The sequence below is a fragment of the Triticum dicoccoides genome, chromosome 3A, assembly GCF_002162155.2.
Source record: "Triticum dicoccoides isolate Atlit2015 ecotype Zavitan chromosome 3A, WEW_v2.0, whole genome shotgun sequence".
Lineage (NCBI taxonomy): Eukaryota > Viridiplantae > Streptophyta > Magnoliopsida > Poales > Poaceae > Triticum > Triticum dicoccoides.
In genome coordinates, this window is record NC_041384.1 from 571467374 (window position 1) to 571477277 (window position 9904).

At 45.3% G+C, this 9904-nt stretch overlaps 1 pseudogene; it reads right to left on the minus strand.

Annotated features, from left to right (window-relative positions):
* Nucleotides 1-6565: 6565 nt before the first annotated feature.
* Nucleotides 6566-8302, minus strand: LOC119272181 (annotated as a pseudogene).
* Nucleotides 8303-9904: the final 1602 nt, after the last annotated feature.

Consider the following 9904-nt stretch of genomic DNA (forward strand, 5'->3'; position numbering starts at 1 on the left):
TGGAGAATTTGTATCCTTGGGAATTCTTCTTACACAGGCTGTTTGATTCGTAGGATTGCAATTGTTGGGGGTTTTGCACCCTGTTTTGAAAGAAAATTTTTATCCACTCAAACCTCTTTGTACATTTTCTTTGTTTTTTCCCGGCATGAAAGCACTCATTGCTCCAAGTTCCTGTGGTTTACTTGTAGGGGTCAGCATGACATGCCACTCCAAAGCCTATGCTTTTTCTGTTCCTACGTTTTGATAATCGTGGGAATAAAAGAGGCCATCGACCAGCATTTTGAGAAATTTACAACGTCACGGTGGTTGCTTGTGTCCAGAGCGGCAAAGCCGAGGCTGCTTGGTTGTGTCGACTTATCATTCCTCTACTAGTCTCTCCGTTTCAAAATATTTGTCTTTCTAGAGATTTCAAATGGTCACCACATACGAATATATATAGACATATTTTAGAGTATAGATTTACTCATTTTGCTCCGTATATAGTCACCATTTGAAACCTCTAAAAAAACAGATATTTAGGAACGGAGGGAGTAGAAGAAAAGCCGCGTTGCTGCGGCCGGGAATAAATAACTTAAACAAGCATGCCGCGGTAACTCTGTAAAGATTGTCAATTCATACTGAACATTGGGATATTATTTTTTCTTTGTTGATTTCTTGACTTGGACTGCTGGATGACACCAGCTTCTCTTTCTTTTTAGACCGAATGCATCAATTAATATGGCAATGTCCAACAAAAGCAACCTAATGACATGCACATTTCAAAATGCAAACTTTCTTGTTAGTAAAAGCACATGTATCTGCATCACTCATATCATACAACATCACTAAAGCAGGTGGTAGAAAATAGTCGGCTACTGCCATCATCATTTGTTGTTAGGTTAGCCCAAAATGTACTTGCAGCGCTTAAAAATCATTTCATTGCATAATACCTAAATAATCATTTAACTATAGCAGCAAAATAATGAAATCCTCAGGCAAAAAAGATATACACTGCTTTTACAAAATGTTATAGATTTTAACTGACAACCATTCATCAATTAATTACTCCAAGACCGTCCGTTAAGTACCCACTAAAATATTGCATTCTCTATCTCTTTCTTGGTCTCTTGCTCATCATAATCTGAAAAAGGAATCTCATCCATTTTCTGTTTGCCACAGTTTTACTTAATGGTATATATATCTAGAGGGGGCATATCTAATGCAAAAACAGCAACAAGATGCAAAAAATGCAAACCTTCCTAAAATGCACGATCAATAGTTAACCTTTCTGCTGTAGCTATCAATTACGAAATGCATGATAAAACTTAGCTTAATATGTATAAATAATATTGAAATTGGGAACCATCCTAAAGAAAAGAAATAACAGTAAAAGGTAGGGAAATTAAAGTATTCTCCTGAGCCCTCAACTAATCTCCTCCCTAAATAACAGAGCATGTATACATTGTTAGAAATAAGCACAGGGAGGAAAAATACATCTGGGAAATGATTCTTGCTTGGTAAATATTATCAGATATGAGCATGAAATGTACAAAAAAGATTCAGCAACTTACATCTGCAGGCTAACTCTTCATTTTTAACTCATTGGGCATAGGTCAAAATGATTGTGCACATACAGTATTCCCAGCTAGTAACCATTGCAATGTGAATTCAAGCAGTTCACAATAATACACTAATTAACCTTCATTCATGCTTATGCCAATCTGGTGATATCATCAGAGCGGAAAAAGGTTCTAGCAATGTGATTCCCCTCTACTCTCAATTCTTCATGTACATCATACAAAGGTGAGGAACTACACAAGAACACAGGCTGCCTTACTGGTGCTTCCCATCGAGCTTACTAGTAAGGATCTGGTCTAACCCAAGCATTATGTGAAGAAAAATTCTGTGGTATGGATTATGCAAACCCAAAATCAAGCACAGCAATGAACACATAATCATCAGTCCAATAAACCTGATGCACATAAAGGAAGTACCAAACGCCGGCCAGTAGATCAGGGAACATGGTCGGAAGACGTGCCGTCAGCGATTGTAAGGCTTAATGCGAGCAGGCATGCGCATGAGGGCGTGGTAGAAATAGCGAGCTGGGAGGCGGGGCAGGCAAGATGCCGCTGGTGCGTGCACCATTGCCAAAGACTGAGGGAGAGGGAAGCCATGCCGCCGATGGCGATCCTGGCGGTGTTGCTGCTTGCGTCGTTGGCGCTGCTGCTTCTCCTGCCGCTCATCATGCTTTGTCTGCTTAGGCCACGGCGCCGGCTTTCGACTCCCACATCTGCGCTTCGCCTATCAGAGTGACCAACACGGGGAGGCCGTGAAGAAAGCAGATCGCCACATCTAATCCAGCTAGTCATCGAGATGGTCCTCCCGGGGCAGGAGTCCTCGTACTCCAGCATCGAAGTCGAAGAATACCTGTGTTTGTACGCTGCACTGCTAGTCCTTGGCGTTTCACATGGTCTCGTCGCACCAGATCGCGAACGCCTCCTGCCGTACCGCCTCCACACGACATCTCTGGACCTAGCAGCCGCCGCTGTCAAGGGAAAGACGGTGCGCGATGGGGATGAGGGGTGGTGGCGGAAAATATCAGCGAGCCCAACCGACCATCCACCCGTACTATCGACACGTACCACACGAATCATCCTACGCGCGCCACGTTCGCCTGCAGTTGGACGCTAATCGTAAATACCAGGATTCCACCTCCCTTACAGGTGGGTCCATGGCAGTAAAAACCAGCCTCGATGCACCAGGAGCCTCAAATTCCTGGGAGCTTAGTAACAAAAATGCTAGACTTACAGAAATCCCACTACGGACGCAAGTTACGGGATTGCATGGCTGAATCTCATTGATTTTCTCTCCATAAAGTTAGCTGTGGAACCCAAATTATGATGAATCCTAGGTCTCTAGCTCATCTCCGTAAGCACTTTTCGTAGAAACTGCCCGTAGCTGTAGCAAAGTTCGCTTAGTAACTGTACCGATTCGCAAATCGACCAGCAGCCACACCGCATGTCCTCCAACATGCTTGTGGTCACTGCGACCATTCTACCAAACTTGAGATACCATCCGTTTCCAAGTGGAGTCCTGCTAACAAGTCGACAGACATCCCATTCATCTAATAAAACAAATGAAAAAAATTGGGGAATCAGTTCTTCTCCACAGGCTGAAACTGTGGTGCCTCGTATGGCCGTTAATACAAGTTGAGATTTGGACTTCTTCTTTTGTCCTTTTCAGCACAGGATCTTGGTCGGTGTGGCCTCTGTTATGCACACACAAAGCTGGAAGAAGCCATTGGTGTGAAGGACAAACACCATGAAAGATATAACCTGTGATATATCATCATCATCATACTTTCTCTCTCTCAGCTATTTTAGAACGCGTGTAAATTGCTCGTTTGAACGATATCAGCAAACGCGGATGATGAAAAATGTCAACAATACCGGCAAAGCATGTTTTGTACTACCAAACATTTGGAACCAGAAGTATCACCACATATGTACCACCTATAAGATGTTTTTGCAGTTCAAAATACAAAGGTAGTATGCATTTTTTTTTATCACCAAGCTTGATTTCCAGACAATATCAGCAACCATGCTTTGTACTCCCTCCGTTCACATAGACTACATGCGGATCAAAATGAGTGAACAAACGCACCAGAACATGTCCATATACCCCCGATTCACAAAAAAAAGTAAGAGCATCTTATATTTGTGAACGGAGGGAATACCAAATACTGAAAAATCCCATAGAAATAGGACAATCCCACACGCTTCTTCTTAAAGTAGAAATGCACGGATGATTTGGAGCTTGCGTTTGGTTTATAACAGGTTTGTCTTAATGTTGGTCACTATGGGCCGGGTTTTGCATAAATTCCGCACCATAGCTGTATATTCATTTCTTTCATTCAGGCAGTGGCAATAGGAAAGGAGGTAGTGATGGCGATAAATCACGAGTGGCCATGCAGTCACGCGAGGAGAAAATCAGCTCCGTCCACTCCCACGTGATTAGTGCACTTATTATACAGCGAGCTTATATAATGATATCCCCGACGCATATAAACGTTTGCATAGTTTTTATATTAAATCAGAGGGGGCAGCTACAAGTCCCACACGTCAGTTGCATGGAACGGCCAGACATGCAATTAATCATTCACCCGTTACATGGTCAATAAGTGTGTGTGTGTCCCACCACACAATAAGGCTGGTTGTAATATGGAGTAGTATCATGCACATGATACTAGTGTATGATACTACTCCCTCCTTTCCGGTTTATAAGGCTCAATTCAAAAATCTCACCAACCAAGATAGATAATGAGTGGTGAAATATTTTTTGTAGTTTGCAAAAGCACCCAATTAATGCTCTTGTTTTCCTTAAAAATTTATGTTTACGAATGCATTAATTGCAATGCATGCATGCATAAAGTGTATGCATTGGTCAGTTTTCTCTTAATACTTGCATCCAATGATTTAATGCACCTTGAAGTCTGAACATGTGATGGGGAACAACCAAACTGAGCCTTATAAAATGGAAAAACTAAAATTTTGAGATAAACCCTATAAACCGGAAAGGAGGGAGTACCTCCCTAATGCATAGTATCATATATTAGTATTATGTAGTATTCTATTTATTGCCATGCATGACATAAAGTAGCACAACATTTATTATGATACGGTATCATAATATGATACTTCACCATCTCTTTCTTCATTTAATGCTATGACACTTCATCAAAATTGTCTAGTTGGCATGCATGATACTAGCTATGATACTACCATTACGACCAGCCTAACTGCACTGATTCCACGCTATTGTTTACAAGTTAATGGGCAACCTGCACCACCTGCAGCTCCTCTCTCACTCATCCTCCTCTAGTTCATGGACTCTGTTCATCCTCATTCTCTAGTTCATGTTCATAGCTAGCTATAACTCATCCATGGAGATATAAAGCTCCTTATCTCTACTCTTATAAAAAAGAGTTGGTGATGATGATGTGCCTGTCATCCTGCAATATAGACCGTTCAATCTATATTTGATAGATGAGAAGCAAGCTATGTCAATTTTGCAAAAAGATACTCGCACCCCTCTCCACATTTGCAGAGAAAGCCTTCCCTCGTTCATCTTTACCTCCCACAACCTTATTGTTGAGCAATTAAAAAAAGGAAGTCTCTGGAACAATATGGCATGGCGGCCACTGCTCGCGTCGTCCATCTCCATGCCTCCGCTCAGTCCGACCACCATCACGCCCCACTCCTCCTCACCTTATCTCTCCTCTTTCTCATCTCCCCCACACATAACTCATCACTTACGCCATTGATGCATATCCTTTCCTACGCTGACCTCCGCAAAGCATGTCAACGGCGCCGTCCGTGTCCCAACACCTCAGTTGCCTCACCACCCGGCACCATCACTTCACCCTCCTAATCGCTATCATAAGATATGCAATTTTGTTTGGAAGCAGGATTGAATATTTTATAAAAAAAATATCGATAGTTCTTACACATGGAATTGCTCCCACATGGGTCAATCACAAAAGATGTTTCATAAAACATCTTGCTAGTTCTTTGTAAAAATGGAGATGTAGCCTCTCCCTCCCTCCCTCCCTCTATTCCCACTAGTCACCACAAGTTGAGGTTCATTCGTGTGCACAAACGTTCAGATGTACCTAGGGTGACATAATTAGCTTAGTAGTTTACCATTCTTGATTCTGTTGAGCGCTAATGTTCTAAGCGCTTAAATGTAATTTTTCCCAGCAAGTTAATTAAAATATTCGATGCCAGTGTCATGTGAGTTACTTTTTTTTTGCGGGTGATGTGAGTTACTATTTATACATGATAAAAATTTAAATTTCCTTATGTTTTCTTGTTCTTCGGAGATTGAAACCCTCTTTGTAAATGATGCAGTTTCTGGACAGACTTTTCCCTTGTTTATTTATAATAGAAATTTACAGTAGAGGGGCTTCCCCTACTGTTCATGCATAAAAAAATATCTGCCGCAAACATGTAAGGTCTCTAATCCAAACTCTCGTCCACACACTCGGGAGGGAGCAGCACCATTAAGTGAACATGGCCCCATACAAATTGATGACATTTAAGACCTTGACAACAGTCACATGTGCATTTAAATCGCAGACCACTGACTGAGGCATAACTCAATCCACGTACTTCTTGTATCACTGACGTGTATTCACCAAATTAAACCACTGTATCATTTTCGTGTTCATTAATTCGCTATATTAAGTGCTAATCTCATAGCACAGATGGGCAGCTCAAATTTCATCCTCGCGTGGCACCATGTTCCAAAAATTCATGTCTGTAGTGATGACCACGTATCAATTAATTTCTTCTAACAATGAAACATGACTATACACTTCGAAACAAGAAAAAAAAGATCCTTTCAAACAAGGCAATTTTACCGAAAACCAGAAAACATAGCATGGATCTCAAAGCAACGACAAGCGGTGGATGCATGCACAGTAATCTACACTTCTGTATGCAGCTTGTTCGTGGTGTAATCTTACCCCATCATCTTCTCGAAACAAAAATCTCACACATTCAATAAATAAATAAATACATAAATCTCACTCCATCATGTACACAATTTTCAGGCCTCCGATCTTAACCTTCCCATGTCTAGGCACCAATGTCACTGTCACACTCTCGTCTCTGTCGGCACCCAAATCTTCCAGGAGCTCGTTCAACGCCACCCTCATGCTTGTTTCTATCCTCGTCCCCTTCCCTGTGCCATCCATCCTGGGATGACTCAAGCACAGGTAGCTCCCGGCCAGCTCCCGCCCGCTCGGCTCGACCTTCTCGTACTCCATGGCGTTCACGTAGACGTCGAACTTGACCATTTCCGTGCCGTCGGTCTCGATGCCCTCCACCACCAGCACCTCCTCCCGCACCGCCTTCTCTCGCCGGCTTCGAAGCACCCGCGGCCGTCTTACCTCCACGGTCACCGCCGCGTCAAGGGATAGCGGGAACCTGACGGACTTCAACGACGACGAGCCTTTACCTCTGTTCACGTTTGGAGTAGGAGATGGGCGTGCGTCGGCCCACGGCATGCCGACGCCGTCGAACCTGTACCGGAGCTTGTCGATGTCGAGCACGTCGCGGACGGTGATCCGCACCAGGCGGGCCTCCTCGTCGTAGAAGACGAAGGAGGAGTCGAGCCAGTCAGGGTCCGTGAAGTCGACGTGGCCACGGTAGCCGCGGGCGGCGCCGACGTCGCGCCACGCCTCCCACTGGCGGTCGACGTTGTTGTGGTGCGGGTAGAAGAGCGGGTCTCGGCCGGCGGAGTAGTAGGTGCCCATGTCCTCCACGTTGTGGAAGGCCAGATCGCCGGTCCAAGTGTGCATGGTGTTGTGCGGGGTCATTTCCACTGTCCCAGGGCCCGGCCTGTCAGACTGGCCGGCACGGAAAAGCTGGCCGTGGAAGAGGGACGGCAGGGCCGCATTGCCGATCATCTGCTTGTACATGATCCTGAGGTTCTGCTGGATCTGCTGCTCGTCAGTGAGGTTGTTCTCGACGCGCGCGAAGTCCAGGTTGACGACCGTAGGCGGCGCGTGCGCCGGGTTCCGCACGGGGTCGTGCAGCGGCGACGACGAGTTGGCGAACTCCGCCGGCATCCGCATTCCCTCCGGCACGTCCCAGCCCCAGAAGGGCAGCGCGAAGCCGGGCTCCCCGAGCAGCCTCGCGGCGATGCGCTCGAAGAAGTAGAGGTAGGCGCGGTGGAACGGGAAGAACCACGAGAAGTGGATCTGCATGTTGAGCTCCGGGTCCCCCGTCTGGCGGTAGGAGCCGGTGCAGTAGGCGCAGTGGACGTTGGCCAGCTGGTAGAGGCTGCGCGCGTCGCTGTGCGGCAGCGCCCTCATCAGAGCTATCGCGCGCTCGTACTTGGCCATGTGCTCCGCCCCCACGGCGTGCATCGGCCGCCGGACCCTCAGCGGCTCCGCCGGGTCCGGGAGCGTGAAGTTGATCGGCTCCGACGCGGGCGCCGGCGGGCAGCATTAGAAGGGCGGGATCGGGTGCGGTGGCAGCGTCACCTTGACGCACGTGTGCAGGCTGGTCACGAGAGGACCGCCAATCTTCTTCTTGCCGCCGCTGCCGTCGGAGAGTGGGGCGGTGTCGGCGTCGCCTGCGCATGAGACGATGTACGGGTCGAGGCCGGAGACGGTGATGAGCGCTCTGGGCAGAGAGTAAGTGCATGGGTTTAGGGAGACCAGGAAGGCGGTGTAGACGACGATGACCGTGGCTGCGGCGGAGGCGCAGATGAGAAAGACGCAGGCCGCGAGTGGAGCACGGTGTCCATTGGCCATGGCTTCAGGTGCTAGCAGCTTGTTGCTTCGCACAGGCGTTCCGCCGGCTATTTTGTTTGGCTATGCCTACATCTACTTTGTCTCGGAGCAGCAGAGGACGGACATGTAAAGCTCAGTGGATTTTTCCTAACACATTGCGCGCATAACTTGTATCCTCACCCTTCATCTTGCGTGCTGTCCAATCGCATAGGCCCACTCATTGTCAGCCATGCATGAGATTCTACCGCCATGGGCATTTCTATAGCTCGTATTTTCTGCCGTATTACATACGAGGTCCTCTAGATTCCTTTGTTAGGAGGTCCTATGTATATTACTTCCTCTCTGTCGTACGCATGGTACCACATGCCTGACGCATGCTACCTTTTCCCACGATGCACTCATTTAGGTGACAGTACATCGCTAAGAACTGTTATGCACAAATAATGAGCCGCAACACTAATTAAGGTGGGTGGACAGTTTTCATGGACCAGTTTGATTTTTTAGCGCAATCTGGTAATCGTTTGGACGATATAAAGTTCTCTGACTGAAGACGGAAAGTTCGACGCAAGCGAGGTACAGTTTCCCTACTTCACGGATCGATACTTTAGGAGGTAATTACACCACTGGTGCTTGAACTTGCTATGAATGTGCACTTTAGTGTCTGAACTTGCAAAATACATGGAACTGGTTTCATAACTTGACATGGACGTGCGGATGCGGTTCACATCTCATATGTATATATCCACCATGCTGATGTGGCAGCCAAAATGGCATTAGGCCCGCTGTCAGCGACCAGATGGCAGTGAGGAGGGCGCGCGACCTGTTTATTTTCTTTTCAAAAACACCCTGGAATTATATTTTTTTCTTACAAATAGGAGAGAAACAACACAAATTTGTAAAAGAATGGTAGGGTGGGGGGGGGGGGGGTTCAAACCCGCGACCTATCGCTCGCATGAGGCGTGGCTAACCAGTAGAGCTAATCACATTTAGACCTTATACAATGGGAGGTGCTTAGAGAGATGCTTAGAAAAATAAACCGGGTTTTTCTGAAGCACCGGTGCTTATTTCTATAGGAGAGACGCTTAGTTAAGCGTTTATCTTGTACAAATAAGCACCGGTGCTTAAAAAACACCGGTTTATTTCTCTAAGCACCTCCCCTAAGCATCTTCCATTGTACAAGGCCTTATACACATGTAAATGTTTGAATACTTTATATACCATAAGGCTGATCGACATAAACAAAGTAATTTATTCCAACAAAAATAATAATGGGTCAATTATTCGAACATGTATCCTAAGGTTATATAGCGGCCCCACATATGAATACAACCCAAGAAACATAATGTTACAAAAGATAAATTTATCTTTACAACATAATGTGCTCGTGTGGGTAAAACAAACCACACCACGACCCACTTTCAACGTGTTCATTTTTTCCATTTAGAAATTTCCAAAAACATGTAAATTATAATCATGTGTTATAAAAAAAAATATTTGAAAAGTTGTATAATTTCATAAAATATCTACACATAACAAAAATACTTTACGAAAATAATTTTATAATTCTAAAGTGCTCTCATTTTTAATAAAATATTAAAGTAATTTTAGAAATTTTCGTATATT